Here is an 18,027-nt window from a genome sequence, read left to right as displayed (position 1 = left end):
ATAAAGTACCAAAAAGTTGGAGAAGAGGGAACCACATTAGCAAGATGTCTATAATGGAAACACAGAGAATCTTTGAAATGGAGACCATGATTCCAGATGGTCTAAACGCAGAATATGAACTTTTCGGTTTCCTATAAATATGGGGTGTGGCCTGCCTTTGAGGGTGAGCTCTGCCGAGTAGCTCAATGCCCCGGTGGGTTCCCCCTTGACGACAGGCCTACACCACGGAACATCAACCGACTGCGTGTAGTGGACAGCTATTCCAGACCCCTATTGAAGACATGTCAGACCCAAAAATTATTTTGAAAAATGTTTTAAACATTTTTTTAGGAATATTTTTTTATATTAATGGTTGTATAGAAATTTTTGTAAAATTTCTCTCCTTTTTGTTATATTTAGATTATATTTATATAATTTTATATTTTTATATTTATATTTTTATCTCTTTATGTGTCTAAACCTTGTGGAGTTATGCTAAATATTATCACAGGTTATAAGAATATGATATTATCCAAATATTTTAAGATAGCCTATAAATGGCAAGATGTCATAAAGAATTCATTCATTAGTATTTATGAGCATCCATACAACATGAACTGATATACGAATGTGTACCGCGATACGTATATGTCCTTGTCCATATGTACGCGGATCTGTGTACACACTTATTTCATCATTAGGGCACATTTTTGCAATTTTTGGATCCACTGATCAATTTACTTCTCTTTGGGATGGATAATTTATCCCTATGGAATCATATATCTGGTATAACATGGTATAATATAGTTCTTTTAATTCTCCCTTCTCAGTTTAATTTGTTGTTATGAATTTTTATGGTGTGAATCTATTTGGCTCATGTGTTAATCCTAGATTTATATATTTAAATAATACACAATATATGGTCATTGGGAAAGTTCACTATCACAGTTACAATGGAAACGCAAAAGAATCGTAACGATACCGCAAAGTAACCACTTGCGATTTTTATTACAGTAAAACAACCGCGTAAGACATTAAGAACTTACAGATGCGGTTACATACTGACGATGGGCAAAATAAGCAAAACCGCTAAATTACAACAATAAGGAAAATGGTCTTTTGACCGGATAAAAAGCTGCATAGGACTTCCGGAAGCAGAGTCCGAGACGGGTTTTGCAAAGCCTCTTCTGTGGAGTATAAAAGGATGGTCTCTTGGGGGGGTCGGATAGCCACTGAGGAAGGGGACACTCTAGCTCAGAAACGCGTCTGGTCTGACCCCCAAAGTTCAAATTTATGTGAGTGCACCACATCGACCCTATCCAGGAACATCTCTGAATCGATCGCAAGGCTGAGCCGGTCTGAAACTTCTGCCCGGGAGTTTGGGATATTCCACCTGGATCCGAACAAGCGGGATCGTGTGCGGGAATCAAGCTGCTAGCAGGTGGTCCGCGGCAGCTAGAGAGAAACCCACCCGACCGCAACTAGTAAACCGGGAGTGAGTTCCGATAGACGGCAGAGGCTCTCTCCCAGACGTGAGAAGCCTCCAACATTGTCAAAGGTATTTCTTAATTCAGAGACGATCTACTGTAATTCAGAGACGATCTACTATGCCCACCTCATCCCCCTAGCCAAAGCGGGACAACGCTACTGTACATAGGAATAAGTAGCAAACTCACCTGAACTTTGTTATATCCTGACACTCTTGTCTCCTGACCTATCAGGGTCAGTGAACTTTTTATTCATCAATTGCCAGCTGATCACTGGCAACATTGTGTTATTTTAACTGCCATTTTAACTGCCATATTGTGTTTTATAGTTGCGGATGTTACATCAATTGATTTACCTTTTATACACTACAGATTCACTCTATCTGTACGAACATTGTGCTGAAGGTGTGGACACCACCACACATGAGTGACTGCTCTCCGCCAAACATTAACCACAATACGCCGAGATTCTATCTCGACTGCTGCTGACAATATTACGGTACGAATTTTGATGTGCATCAGTGTATTGTATTTTAATGACTGTATTTTACTGACTATATCCTTTACTTTAATTATTGTAATAAACATTAGCAACCAAGTATCTTAGGAGTGCCCAGTCTTCTTTTCTATATTTTTACCCCTTTTAAGCAGCGGGGTGACACTGCATGACTGAGAGCACCCTTGTTTGGTGTATCATATATTATCATGAAGTACAATGTGTCATGAGAAAACAATCTCAGAATGGCTTGGATAAATAAGTGTTCTAAAGCTATTACCACATAAAGTGACACATGTCAGATTTGCAAAAAATGGCCTGGACAGGAGGGTGCAAACTGTCCGGGGGTAGAAGGGGTTAATAATAGACAAGTAGAGTAAAGACACCAATACACATTTAATAGCTGTCAGACCAAACGATCATTCCGACAACAGCTATCTCTCCCAACTCCCTCATACACATACATGTTTGACTCGGACTAACGTGTATATGTATGCAATGGGAAGAAAACCACTGCCAGATACCTTTGGTATTCACTTTGCCTGATCCTTCTCTCCCCGGACATCATGTTTCGGAGGACAGTTAAGAGCTCCCCACACACATTAAACTGTCAGCTGAACCATACATTAATGGTACCAATGAAAGGAAAATGTTTAACAAAAAAAGCTCATCTCAACATAACCTTAAAATTAACACCCTAGTTAATGAACAAGTAATTGTATTTTTAAGCTACTAGGGAACAGGTTATCATTTACCCACACAAATCCATAATATAACAAAGAGGAACGAATGATTTAGAATTTGTTTATACAGGTACAAATAATTCTTTTCAGCAGTCAAAGAAGTGGCAAGTCAATGTCAGTCAGCTGGAATTTTCCTCCAACCCACAAAATCGTAATTCACGTTGAGGGGGTGATGAATTTCAGAAGTAAGTTTGTATAGGAATGCTTTGTCTGGCTCCAGTTCAACACAACAAAAGAAGTCAAACGTTATATGCTATTTGCATCGCTTCACAGAAGTGTTTTGACATAAACTAAATAACAATTCCAGTTGAGAGGCGGCAGACAACTTGGAATGCACTGTCAGAACTACAGTTTCTTCTCGCAGAAAAGATTGTTTTGATTTTTGAGCACCATGCACAGACATTTTTATTAACCTAATTTTTTTGTCTGCTTAACATACTCTGACTTGAATAGCTATTATTATATTTTACAATTAGAATGTGCAATGAATGATTAGCCAGACAAAAAATTCCAGTAAAGTTGTCAAAACAAGAGTAGTAACAGGTTCTGCTCTCTGTTGTCCCTCCAGGCCTGCAATAAATCAATTTAATTTCTTGACTTTTGTCACATTTTTTTCTTGCATTTGCAGTCAGTTATATTTGTGTGGCCCATGCCCTGTAATAAGTATTTGATGTAAGAAGAAGCTGTTAAGAAGATTGTTTTTTGAACGTGGAACCAAGAATGTGAGGAGAACATTGTAGAAACTTTAAAGAGGTCTTATAGGGAGATTTCCTATTAAGAACACAAGTCAGAATGTTTTAAAAGTAGGAATCATTAACTGTACAAATCACCCCCTGCTGCTGTTCTGATGCTGCTCTAGTCCTCACTGCTCCTAACTGCCTGGTCTGAACTTGACACAGTGGGAAAGGCCCACTAAATCTATCACAGGTCACCTTTTTGGAGTGCCAAGATGGGAGCAGGAAGTGAAGAACAGTGAGGAACAGATCAGTGTCAGTGTAAATAAAATAAAAAAGTCTTCTGATCCATATTTATAAAATCAAAATCTCCCTCAAAATACCCCTTTAACATTGCCTCTTTAGTGCAGCTGTGTACCATACACAATTATTTCCCAATGAAAAGACTCAAGACCAGAGAGGAAGGTGTACTCAGGGAGTAAAGATACAACAGCCACACCTGGTGCCAGACGCCACTGAAAGGCACCTCTGCCACCTAAAAAGATGCCAGTATTTTGGATTGAAGAAAATAGGTTGAGGACAGGGGCGTAGCTATAGGGGGTTGCAGAGGTAGCAGTCACTACCGGGTCCAGGAGCCTGAGGGGCCCCAAAGACCCTTGTACCACATGAGAAGACACCTGTATTATAGAAGGTGCGTGCTGGTCAAGTTACACCTCTGGCTGGAGGGAAGGTGTTAGGTCAAGAATTTGGCACGGTGGGGGGTGCAGTTTAAATTTTAGCCTCAGGCAGCAGGAAGGCAATGTGCTTCCCTGCCCCTGGCCACAAAGCAATGAGGTATGGGGCGCCCAAGCTAAACTCTTGCACCAGGGCCCATGAGCCTTTAGCTATGCCCGTGGTTGAGGATCACATTAGTAGTTTGCATTTTCGAACAGGTGCTGCAACTTATGCCCCTGCAGAGAGATGAGAGCAAAAATATCCAAAAACTTGAAAAGATGTCCAGCAACCACTAAATAATAAAATCATGTAAAATTTATTCCTATAGAAAAGTTTAATTCATAATGCGCACATTGTGGTAATGTTGACGTGTTTCGTATTCGTCCTTATTTGTAGCGTACTACAATTAATAGAGATACTGTTTCCAAAAGCCTTTTTTTAATGAATTTTATATGCATATGAATCTGGCTGGTTTAACAGTTATATAGTTGGCCATTCATGTGGATAAATAGCATGAATTAATACAGTCCCCGTGTAGCAGATATCGCTAGCAAAATGCATGGTTTAGAATAGAGGTACCCCAGTGATCAGTTGACTGCCAGGTCAGCTTCTATTTAAAAAGAGATTGTCATGTTTACAGTAGATTTCATATAGGCATTATTATCAGTAATGGATTTAAATCAGCCCCTTCAAACCAACTGCGTCCATTAGAGATGAGCGAATTTTATAATAATTCAATTGCGGCCAGTTCACCGAATTTTCTGAAAAAATTTGGTTTGATCCGAATTTATTTGTGGCGAATCGCGTAAAACAAACTGCTATTTCCTGGCTGCAGAGAGCCTTTATAGTGGTGTAGAACACTGTGCCTTGCAATAACACGCATAGGGAGTCTGCTGTGGTAGAGAAATAATACTTCAGTATGACATGCAGATGACGGGCGTCGCTCTTAGAATCACTGCACACTTCATTTATTTGGGCAGTCACGAGGCAAAACTGATCAAATAACTCAAGTATGAACTCAGCTTTACAGGTCGATGTTAGCGTCACGAAGAACCACACTCCTTTTATACCAGCTGATTCCACATAGATGCCTACAGAACCTGTTCTATTAAACGCTTATACAAATAGAGCCCCCCGACAGAGTGACAAAAGGCTTTAGAACATGTAACTGCACCGCTGGACGGCAAATATATTTTATTTTTTTCAACTAATAAATGCCAAAAAGGGCTTTAGAACATATAACTGCACCGTTAAACGGCAAATATATTTTTAGAACATAAAACTGCAACGGCAAATATATTTTTATTTTGCCACTATTACATGACAAAAAGGGCTTTAGAACAAATAACTGCATCGCTAAACAGCAAATATATTTTTCCTTTTCCACTTATACATGCCACAAAAGGCTTTAGAACATATAACTGCACCGTTAAACGGCAAATATATTTTTCTTTTGCCACTAATACACGTCACAAAAGGCTTTAGAACATATAACTGCACCGCTAAACGGCAAATATATTTTTCTTTTGCCACTAATTGTCACACCTATGACAGGTGTTAGAAGGTCTGAAAGACTGGCTGCACATGAGTGATCTGACAGACTCTTTTGGTTTTACTTTGTCTGTTTCTTGCTGGTATGTACACACCTCCTGTTCAGGTGTGGATCATGTGACCTTTATCTCCCTCTATTTAGTCTGACTTTACCTATCACTCCATGCTCTGGATAGCTTCATCTGGTTTTGGAAAAGCTGGAGTGTGGTTCTTGTTGAAGTCCAGTTCATCCATTATCCTCAGAAGTAAAGTGTTCCGCTTGTTGTGTTGTTGTATCCCCCCCCCTGGTTGTTTACTAGACCTCCGCGAGATGCTGGTTCCTTCACCAGGAAAGGAACAGGTTGTCTCTGCCCTGTCCTTACATTTAGGGCATCCGAGAGTTACCAGGGTTTTTTAGGTTCCTGTGTATGGGCATCTCTACCATCGAGTAGTGCGCATACGGATAGGAGTTAGGGCCAGGAGCAGGGTTTCAGGTGGTGACCCTTTTCCTTCTGTAGCGGTGAGGCCTAGTTTCTTTCCTCTTCCTTCTTGTTGTCTTTTGGTGTTCTCCCCTATTACATCCGTGACATTATCCAGAGCCGTTTCCCGCCATTTTTGTTTTGATCTGTGCAGTTATGCATACTATGTCTGCACTGATTGAACAGCTGCAGAATCTGACTTTGGATTCACAGGCTGCTGGTTCCGGTGGTGGGTCCCAGGCCTGCCCTGAACCAAAGGTGGCTCTTCTGGACAGGTTTTCCGGAGGTAGCGACAATTTTATCCGGTTCAGGGAGTCATGTAAATTATACTTTAGGCTGCGTCCATACTCTTCTGGGGATGAGTGTCAATGTGTGGGTATGATTATTTTGTTGCTTAAAAAGGACACCCAATCTTGGGCTTTTTCTCTGCTGACTGGATCACCGTCCTTCCGGTCGGTAGATGAATTCTTTAGAACCTTGGGTCTTTATCTACGATGACCCGGATCGGATCTCTCAGGCCGAGACCAAGTTACGGGGTTTGCGGCAGGGAGAACGTTCCTGCGGAGACCTATTGCTCTGAATTTCAGAGATTGGCTACTGATACATAGTGGAACAATCCTGCTCTCTGTAGTCAATTCTGTCAGGGTCTCTCTGAGAGACTGCAGGACGCGTTGGCTTTTGATGAAAATCCTGAGTCATTGGAAGCAGCTATGTCCCTTGCTGTACATCTTGATAGACGCCTGAGGGAGAGATCTAGGGGTCCTCACATTCAGGACGTACTGTCCATCAAGGGTACTGCTTCCTTTGACACTTATGGTGGAGAGACACTGGTGGTTGCGCTTTGTGATGAGACTATGCAGTTAGGAGGCGCTACTCCTGGAACTACTGGCAAAAGCTTGGGTCATGCTTTTGTTGTGGCAAGAAGAACATTTTGTGAATATTTGTCCGTCCTTGCAGCATCAAGGTGTAAATAAAAAATTAAAAGATGTTTAATCCCCAAGTTACTATTGGTGGTGTGGGTGGGGAGCAAGAAAACCTACTTTTGCCTTTTGTGGTAGTACCCATTTTCTCCTGTCTGCCAAGGTGGCTCAAGAGTCCAAAACTATGAAAATCGAAGCATTTAATAACAGTGGGGCAGGAGTTAACTTGATTTATGGACAGTTTGTTCGCATTCACAGGTTGACTACTAATACATTACAGAAAAGTATTTGTCTTTGATATTGACTCAGCACCTCTTACCCAAAAATGCCTGTCAGAGGTAGTGAATGACATTCATTTAAGAGTGGGTGATTTTTATCAGGAATCTATCTCCTGTTATGTGTTGGAGGGTCTACCTGCTCCGTTGGTGTTGGGTCTACCATGGTTAAGCAAACATAACCGTAACATCGACTGGCAAGTGATTTTAGCATGGACAACTGTCTTAATGCATCGTTCTCTATGGTTACCACTAAAACTGTTCCCTCATTCATTTCTGAATTTTCTGATGTGTTCTCTGAGAGTGGAAATCAGGAGTAGCCTCTGCATCGGGAGTATGACTGTCCCGTCAATCTTATTCCCGGAGCTAAATTGCTCAAATCTCGGTTGTATAGTCTTTCGGAACCCAAAATAAATGCCATGTGAGAGTATATCACTGAAAATTTGTCAAAGGGACATATTAGACCATCCAGGTCCCCACTGGCTGCTGTATTTTTCTTTGTAAACAAAAAGGATGGTATCCAGAGGCCATGTCTGGACTTCCGTGAGCTCAATCGTATTACCTTCCGTTATCCTTTTCCCCTTCCTTTGATTCCGTATTTGTTTAGTCATATTGTCGGTGCCAAGGTGTTCTGTAAATTGGTCTGAGGGGGGCATATAATTTGGTAAGGATCAGGGATCAGGTTGGGGTATGAGTGGAAGACCGCATTTAATACCCCTGAGGGTCATTTTGAAAACCTGGTCATGTTCTTTGGGTTAACCAATGCTCCTGCTGTTTTTCAACACTTTGTCAATGACATCTTTCATCATCTGGTGGGGAGGTTTGTAGTTGTATACATTGATGACATACTAATTTATTCGCCTAATATGGAGACTCATCAGGATCCTGATGGAAAAGTGTGTATTTGCTGTACAGGAAGTGCAATTTCTGGGTTGCCTGCTCTCATCCTCAGGTTTTTGCATGGATCCCGAGAAGCTCCGTGCCGTGTTGGACTGGGATCGACCCCAAAAATCTGAAGGCGCTCATCCAGTTTTTGGGGTTTACTAACTACTACCGTAAATTGATCTTGTACTATTCAACGGTGGTTAAACCTTTAACAGACATGACTAGGAAGGGTGCTGATATTTTTATCTGGTCTAATGCGGCATTACAGGCCTTTTCTCATATGAAATAAGGTTTTGCTTTCGCCCCTATTTTGGTGCAATCGGACGTGTCTCAGCCATTTATTGTTGAGGTTGATGCGTCCGAGATAGGGGTAGGAGCAATCTTCACCCAGTAAATGGCACCCATGTGCATTTTTCTCTAAATAACTCTCAACTGCTGAAAGGATTTATGATGTGGGGAATAGGGAATTACTGGCCATTAAGTTGGTGTTCGAGGAACGGCAGCATTGGTTGGAAGGACCAATTCATCCTATTATGTTAATTATGGATCACAAGAATCTGGCCTACCTGGAGTCGGCTAAGCGACTGAACCCAAGGCAGGCCAGACGGTCATTGTTTTTCACCAGATTTAACTTCATCGTCACTTACCGCCCTGGGGTTAAGAATGTCAAGGCGGATGCTTTGTCGCGTAGCTTTCATGGGGGGGTAGTCATATCCACTCTTTATCCTGATCTTGAGGCCAAGGTGTTGGAGGCAGTTAGACCTGCCAATAACCTTAATATAGTTCCTATGTTTGTGTGTTAAAGACAAAATCAGAGTCATTTAAAGTGACTTCATGTTTGGATGTCATTAAACTGTTATATATTGTGTTCGCATAAGCAGAAAAGATAATATGCCTTTAAGGTTCATTATATGGATGTGAGGTAAGCTCAATGACACAGCAGAAACAACAGAAAGCATAGAGTTAAACTGTTGTTGCTGGGCAGGAGTCTTGACCAATCACAGCCAGCCTCACACAGCCCAGGAGTTTTGACTAATCACAGCCAGCCTTGCACACAGCCTGTGTGGGAAATTCCCCTAGCTGGAGCTGCTAGAAATAATTATTCACCAGAGAGAGAAGCTGAACAGACATTAATTCCACTAAGAGCTGTGTTTTATGGAAGCAGAAATGCCAAAATAGGTATTTAAAACTGTTATGTAACGTTCCTACTGTTATTATAGTGATTAGAACTGTATACTGAACTAGTTATATGTGTTTACTTACAGTTCCACCAATTGCAAATACCATACAATTGCAAACTACAAATACCATACAAACAATTGCAACCATTCAAATTCCATATTGCAATCTAATTTGCATACAACCATACCAGATCATACTCAACCAATCTGCAAATAGTTACTGCTAACTGCATACTGCAAATTTGCGACCAAATTCAGCAAGTAGAACTATTAGTTAGACCTTTTTGACGTTGAAGTTAATAAAGAAGTTATTTCAAACATTTGGTGTGCTCTTTAAACCTACTGTTTCCACAGAACTGCGCTAGAGGAATTGCAGAGTAATAGACAGTCTGGTTAGACTAAAAAGTCTGCCACAGTGGAACTATTACCCTCAGCGGGCGAAGCGATAGCGCTCCTTAACTTGCACAGAAATGAGCGCATTAGAGCAGCGGAGCGCCAGCATATACTGCCGCGCAGCAACTGTTCCCTGAGCGAATAAGCAAAGATACCTCAGCGGAGCTACCATAGTGGTCATAATAGTCATAGAATGTGTGCATTAGTTAAACTGCAGACGACTCTTAAAGTGGCAGAACGGCAAAGGCAAAATAGTCACAGAAAGAGCGCCAACCCTCCTGCGATCCCTAGAGAGAGAAAGAGACGCATGGTGGGAGGCCAAAGTCCAGAGCTAGCGTACCCACACTGCTATCCACGGAGAGACCATATACTGCAGCCAGCTAGTTTCCCTAGTTTCCCAAGCCAGCACATCGCAAGCCTGCACAGAGCATTGCAAGTCTGCACAGAGCATCGCAATCATCACAAGCATCGCAAGTCAGCACAGAATATCAGAAGTCCGCACAGAGCATTGCAAGTCACCGCAGAGCATCATATCAAGAAAAGACACGTCTCCTTTAAGACTGACATTTGTTCCTGCTCTTCAGAATAAGGTGTAAGGGGTTACACTCTTAGACAGGGCGGCGATGACAGATTCTCTTGCAGATCACAGGGTTAAAGTCCAAATGTTGCTTTATTTTTTTATAACACTCTGGCAATACAGGCAAAGGCCTCCTGCACACGACCGTTTTTTTTCCCCGTTTACTGGCCGTTTTTTTCGGTCCGTATACGGTCCGTATACAGAACCATTCATTTCAATGGTTCTGCATAAAAAACAGAATGTACTCCGTATGCATTCCGTTTCCTTATTTCCATTTTTTCCGTTCAGTTTAAAGATAGAACATGTCCTATTATTGCCCGCAAATCACGTTCCGTGGCTCCATTCGAGTCAATGGGTCCGCAAAAAAACGGAACACATAAGGAAATGCATCCGTATGTCTTCCGTTTCTGTTCTGTTTTTTGCGGAACCATCTATTGAAAATGTTATACCCAGCCCAATTTTATCTATGTAATTACTGTATACTGTATATGCCAAATGGAAAAACGGAACAGAAACAGAAACACAACGGAAACAAAAAGCGGAACAACGGATCCGTGAAAAACGGACCACAAAACACTGAAAAAGCCATACGGTCGTGTGCAGGAGGCCAAACCTAGTTATAATTCACTGGGTAAGGTGAAGGTCCAGCACCACAAAACATAAACCAAACCAATATAAACACCTGCCCGTCTGGGCTCTGTCTAATACAGTGAAGATCCTAGCTCACCTATTGAACACAGGTAACACAGAGAATTCGGCTTCTCTAGCCAGCAGGGCAGCATCTTCCCAGACTTTCTCCAGGCATTACTCTCCCCACACTGACAGCCTGGACTGTGCTTTATTTCCCCTTAACAATCCCAGCTGCCTTCAGCTAGGGATCCCTCAGGCTAGGGTAGTCCCTCTACCAAGCCTACCTTCTCCCAGTCCAATAAAATCCAGCCAATAAACTTAACAAAACTGTCTCAGCAACCTACACCCTGTTTTGTTTCATCCAAGTTAAAAGAGCGTGATCTGTTACCAACAGAAATTTCCTACCCAGCATGTAATATTTAAGTGACTCCAGAGCCCATTTAATGGCTAGACACTCTCGTTCCACTATGGCATAATTTTTCTCTGCCAGGTTCAACTTCCTACTTAGGTACATCACTGGGTGCTCCTCCCCATTTATCACTTGTGACAGGACCGTTCCCAAGCCTGTCTCAGATGCATCAAGGCAAAATTCAGTATGAACTGGCGGTAGTACCCTGTTATGCCAAGGAAGGCCCTCTAGACCCACTGCACATTCCTCAGGGTTTATGGTTAGGCCAGCATCACTAATGGAGTCTATAACGGCCTGTACCTTCCAGAGGTCATCAAAGTAAGAGGCAGCATAGTCACGATGTGGCCTCAAGATTAGGTCCATCAACCTCTGAAATGTAGTGGGGGCTCCATGTAACCTGAACCTGTACTGGAACATCCCTCTGGAGTGGAGAGTTCCATCTTTTATTTTGCATCATCTGATAATGGTATCTGCCAATACCCTTTTGTAAGGTCCAGGGTCGTGATATACCTTGCTTTCCCAAGCCTCTCAATTAGTTAATCTATTCTGGGCATGGGGTATGTTTTGAATTTTGACACCTCATTTAGCTTCCGGATATCATTACAAAATCTCCAAGTCCCCATTGGCTTCAGGATTAAGACAATAGAGCTTGACCACTCACTGGTAGATTCCTCAATGACCCCTAACTCAAGCATGCACATGACTTCAGAGGATACCGCTTTTCTGCATGCTTCTGGTATCCTGTAGGGCTTTAGATTCACCTTACTGTGGGGCTCAATTTTTACCGGAGGAATTGGTGGTGACACCTCTTTAAAGGATAACTGTCACACTTAGACCCTAATTTCAATTTTCATATATGTAGTTACTAATAACATGATATTCCAGAATCAGTTACTGTTAGACTGACTTACCCCATATTTAATAAGATTCAGCCCTTAGCAACCAGTCTGCATAAAACTGCAATTTCACTATTCAGTTAAGATGGCCGCCACTGCCCTCACCCTGAGGCTAATACCGCCTGCCCTCACTAGCCAGTAACAATAGCCCCCCAAAAGTGTCAATAACCAGAGCCCTCCCCCCTAAAGGGTTAATCTCCTGCAGCACAAAGGGGTCCTCTTACCACATGTTGCTTTCATGTATACACTGAGCAGATGGCAGATCTCCCTTCCCTGGTCTGCGCTGGTTCAACTCTACTTCTCCAGCTCTGCTGAGTGAGGGAGCGTCTGCCAAGCGCAGGGACAGGGAGAAGTGCACACAGCCCAGGCACTGTTATCAGCTGCTGGGGAGGACCTGGCTTTAATCATCTACTTACAGTCCCTGGCTGTCAGTAATCTGACCTTGCACGCAGCCTGCTTCTGCGTCCTCCGTCCTTCAACACATAGACGGAACATGCCTAGCAACCCTATTTTAAGCAGAGGTAAAAGTAGGCAGTACAGGGAACAAAAATGTGGAATTAAGGGGTAATTGAATACACAGTGAAAAGTTGAAATAGGGCCACCAAGGTGATATTAATCACCACAATGCAATACTAAAAAAAATAATAATAATATGACAGTTATACTTTAAACATGGTTTGTGCGGCCACCAATGATTCCCAATCTTTCCATGGCTTTATCATATTTACGTGGTAAATCTGGAAGGGTCTTCTACTTCCTGGTTGGTGCACCTTATAGTTCACCTCGCCCACTTTTTCCACAACCTCGTAGGGACCCTGCCACTTTGCCAGAAACTTACTTTCTACAGTGGGAACTAGAATCCGGACTCTATCCCTGGGATTAAAGTCCCTTACCTTGGCAGACCAGTTATGGATTCTGCTTTGAGCCTCCTGAGCTCTTTGCAGATGTTCTATAACAATGGGCATCACGGTCGCTATCCCATCTTGCATGTCAGCCACATGTTCAATGACGCTCTTATGGGGAGTAGCCTCAGCCTCCCAGGTTTCTTTAACTAAATCAAGTAAACCCCTCGGGTGATGGCCATATAGTAACACAAATGGCGAGAACCCTGTAGAAGACCTGGGGCACCTCCCTAATAGAGAACATAAGGTATGGTAGGAGGCAGTCCCAGTCCCGACCATTATTTTCTACCACTTTTTTTAACATCTGTTTCAGGATCTTGTTAAACCTCTCGACCAACCCATCTGTCTGGGGGTGATACACAAAGGTACGTATCTGGGTGATTTTGAACAACTTGCACAACTCTTTCATGACCTTTGAGATAAAGAGGGTACCCTGGTTCGTGAGATTTTCTTTAGGGATCCCTGTGTGGGAGAACATGAAAAATAATTCCTGGGCAATAGTTTTGGATGCCATGTTTCATAAGGGTACCGCTTCCGAGTATCGTGTGGCATAGTCCAACACAACCGATATACTGGTGTCCCCTAGCCAACTTAAAAATGGGACCCACCAAGTCCATGGCAATTCTTTCAAAAGGTACCTCAATGATGGGAAGAGGCACCAAGGGACTCTGGAAATGTGAGGTCGGGACACTTATCTGGCAGGTGGGGCAGGACTCGCAGTTGTAATTCCCCTTCCTTGTACACTCCAGGCCAGAAAAATCTTTGTAGTACCCTCTCATGTGTTTTGCTAACACCCAAATGACCCCCAAGAACGTAGTTATGTGCGAGATCTAGTACCATATGTCTATAGGGTTTTGGCACCAGAATCTGCTCCACAATTTCATTGTTGCATTTAGTGATGATCGAGCATGCTCGGCCGAGTACCGGTTTGGCTCGAGCATCGCTATGCTCGGCAGATCCGAGCGCTTTACCGAGAATTGCCATCACTGTAATGCCATTAGACATGTTTTCTACTGGCATTACAGTGATTGGCTGTCCGGAACACGTCATCGGGTGCTATATAGCACCTGGTGACATGGCTTATTGCGAGTCAGGGAGAGCTGCTGTTAGGAAGGGACAGAACGAGTGTAGAGCGAATTTGATCTCAAACCTTTCAGAGACGCAAAATTTATTTTGGGGGGAATTATTTTTTTGTGTCAGGGCGACCGTGACATTTATTTTCTGCATTCTACAAACACTGCTGTGAGCCGGGAGAAGCAAATCAGCACTGATATCTAGGCCATGTGTGACGCCTATAGTTAATCCAAATTGCAGTTACAGTCAGTTTCTGTATTATACAAACTCTGCTTGCTGTGACTAGTGAGAAGCAAATCAGCACTAATATCTAGGCCATGTGTGACGCATATGTTTAATCCAAATAGCAGTTACAGTCAGTTTCTGTATTGTTCAAACTCTGCTTGCTGTGACCAGTGAGAAGCAAATCTACACTTCTTTCTAGACAGTGTGTGAGGCCTATATTTAATCCAAATATCAGTGACATCCAGTGTCAATATGAAGAAGGCGAGTATTAAGGGACGGGGAAGTGGACGTGATTCTGATGGTTCAGGCAGATGCTGTGGCTCAGGGCGCGTTGCAACTGTGCCTGCTGCCAGAGCACAAGGAAAACACTCATCCACGATACCTAGCTTCATGTCCCAGTTTGCAGGGCGTCGCAAGACAACACTCTTGAAGTCAGACCAGTGCGACCAGGTGGTCGGTTGGATTGCAGCAGATAATGCTTCCACTGGGTTAAGCACCACCCTGTCTTCCACCAAGTCCAGTCTTAGTAGCCAACAGTCTGGTCAACAACACAATCCTCACCCTGATCATCCTTCCTCCCACCATGTAGAGTCTGGCCAAATAAGCGATCCGGTACTCGGATGTTCCGAGGAGCTATTTTCACCCTCATCACTTAATTTGGCCCTCTCCCCAAGCACTCTTGAAGAGGGACATGAGAGCTTGTGCCCTGATTCTCAACCTCTAGAGCCTCCACACTCACAAGATGATGTGTTTAAGGAGGTGGATGATGACAAGACACAGTTGCCATCAAGTCAACCACAATTACTGTCTGCAGAGGTTGATGAAGAGGATGATATACCGTTGTCAATCACTGAAGTTGTGTTGGGGTCAGCAAATGAGGAGGATAATTGGAGTGGGGAAGTTGAAGAGGACTTGGTGGACGATAAGGTCACTGACCCAACATGGGAAGGCGGAAACGCAAGCGAGGACAGCAGTGGCAAGGGGGAGCGATCTGCAGCAACGCAACAGGCTGGAAGAGGCAGTGGGGTGGCAACAGGGAGAAGGTGGGCCACGCCAAACAGGCCAGCAAGTGTTCCACGGAGCACCCCCTTGCGTAAATCTCCCTTGCCAAGGAGTAGGTGTTCCTCGGTATGGCGCTTTTTTGCGGAAAGTGCAGACGACAAAAGAATAGTAGTTTGCAATCTTTGCCACACCAAAATGAGCCAAGGTGTGAACAGTAGCAACCGCACAACCACCAGCATGATCTGCCACATGGCAGCCAAGCACCGAAATAAGTGGGAAGAACGCCTGGGTCCACAATCTGTGTCCGCGGGTCACACCACTGCCTCCTCTTCCCCTATGTTGGGTGACGACCAAACTCCTGTCGAAGGCGAAGGCCCGGATGCCTCCTGCGCTGCACCTGTACCGTCGCAAGCACCATCAGCGACCACATCCACTTCCCTGTCCCAGCGTAGTGTCCAAATGTCTTTACCCCAGGCATTTGAACGCAAGCGCAAATACCCAGCCACCCACCCACAGGCCTTGGCACTAACCGCCCAACTTTCTAAGTTACTGGCGGTTGAAATGTTGCTATTTAGGCTTGTGAACACCGAGGCCTTTCGCGGCCTAATGTCGGCGGCCGTCCCTTGGTACTCAGTCCCCAGCCGCCACTAATTTTCCCGGTGTGCCATCCCCGCCTTACACCAGCATGTGTCTGCTAACATCACCCGTGCCCTGACCAACGCAGTTACTGCTAAGGTCCACCTAACGACTGACACATGGACAAGTGCTTGTGGCTAGGGACCTTACATTTCCCTGACGGCACACTGGGTGAACATAGTGGAGGCTGGGAGTGACTTGTACCCTGGGATGGCACAGGTGCTACCGACGCCCTGGATTACGGGCCCTACTTCCATCAGGGTTACCGCAAGCACCTATGTAAGGGGCTCCTCTGCCTCTTCCTCCACTTCCACCTCCGAATTCTCCATGTGCAGCACCGGTCAGCCATCAGCTGGTAGCTGGAAGCAGTGTAGCACTGCTGTGGGGATGTGTCAACAGGCCGTGCTGAAGATGATATGCTTAGGGGATAAACAGCACACCGCCGTAGAGCTGTGGCAGGGGATAAGAGACCAGACTGAGCTGTGACTCTCGCTACTCAAACTGCAACCGGGCATCCCATGCCTAGCCCACGTCTTTAACTTAGTGGTTCAGTGGTTTCTGAAAACCTACCCCAATTTGCCCGAGCTACTGGCGAAAGTTGCGCCGCGTGTGTGCACATTTCTGCAAGTCATCAACAGCTTCAGCTGGTCTGTTGATGCTGCAGCAGTGCTTGAAATTGCCAGCTCACCAACTGTTGTGCGACATGAGCAAGCGCTGGAACTCCACGTTACACATGTTGGACAGGCTTTGTGAGCAGCAAAGGGCAGTTATGGAATACGAGCTGCAGCATGGTCGTGGCCTTTCCAGTCAGCTTCCTCTCTTCACAAGCGAGGAGTGGGCATGGATGTCAGAGGTGTTAAGAAACTTTGAGGAATCAACACAGATGGTGAGCGGCGATAACGCTATTGTCCGTGTAACCATCCCACTTCTGTGTCTACTCAAACGCCCGCTGCTCACAATTTAGGCCGACGCTATTCGTGGGGAAGAGTTGGAAATGGGGGAAGACGGCATGACACTGGGAGATAGCCAGAGCACCCTCAGTTTGTCTTCTCAGCGCGTATTGGAGGAGGAGGAGAAGGGGACGGTTGCCTCCGCTACACAGGGTAGTAGCCATGGAACTTTAATTCCATATGTTCAGCGTGGGTGGACAGAAGAGGAGGAAGAGGATGAGGAGATGGACAGTCATCCTCCTGATGACGACAGCGAAGTCTTTCCCACTGGTACTCTGGCACACATGGCTGCCTTTCCCATGATCCCCGTGTTATACACATTTTAGACGATAGGGATTAGTAACATAAGTAACATAGTAACATAGTACATAAGGCCGAAAAAAGACATTTGTCCATCCAGTTCGGCCTGTCATCCTGCAAGTTGATCCAGAGGAAGGCAAAAAAAAAAAGTGAGGTAGAAGCCAATTTTCCTCACTTTAGGGGAATAAAAAATTCCTTCCCGACTCCAATCAGGCAATCAGAATAACTCCCTGGATCAACGACCCCTCTCTAGTAGCTATATCCTGTAATATTATTACGCTCCAGAAATTCATCCAGGCCCCTCTTGAATTCCTTTATTGTACTCACCATCACCACCTCCTCAGGCAGAGAGTTCCATAGTCTCACTGCTCTTACCGTAAAGAATCCTCTTCTATGTTTGTGTACAAACCTTCTTTCCTCCAGATGCAGAGGATGTCCCCTCGTCACAGTCACAGTCCTGGGGATAAATAGATGATGGGATAGATCTCTGTACTGACCCCTGATATATTTATACATATTAATTAGATCTCCCCTCAGTCGTCTTTTTTCTAGAGTGAATAACCCTAATTTTGATAATCTTTCAGAGTACTGTAATTGCCCCATTCCAGTTATTACTTTAGTTGCCCTCCTCTGGACCCTCTCCAGCTCTGCTATGTCTGCTTTGTTCACT

Source organism: Bufo gargarizans, chromosome 5 (genome assembly GCF_014858855.1).
Source record: "Bufo gargarizans isolate SCDJY-AF-19 chromosome 5, ASM1485885v1, whole genome shotgun sequence".
In the NCBI taxonomy this organism is placed as follows: Eukaryota; Metazoa; Chordata; class Amphibia; order Anura; family Bufonidae; genus Bufo; species Bufo gargarizans.
This window is presented reverse-complemented; position numbering follows the sequence as displayed.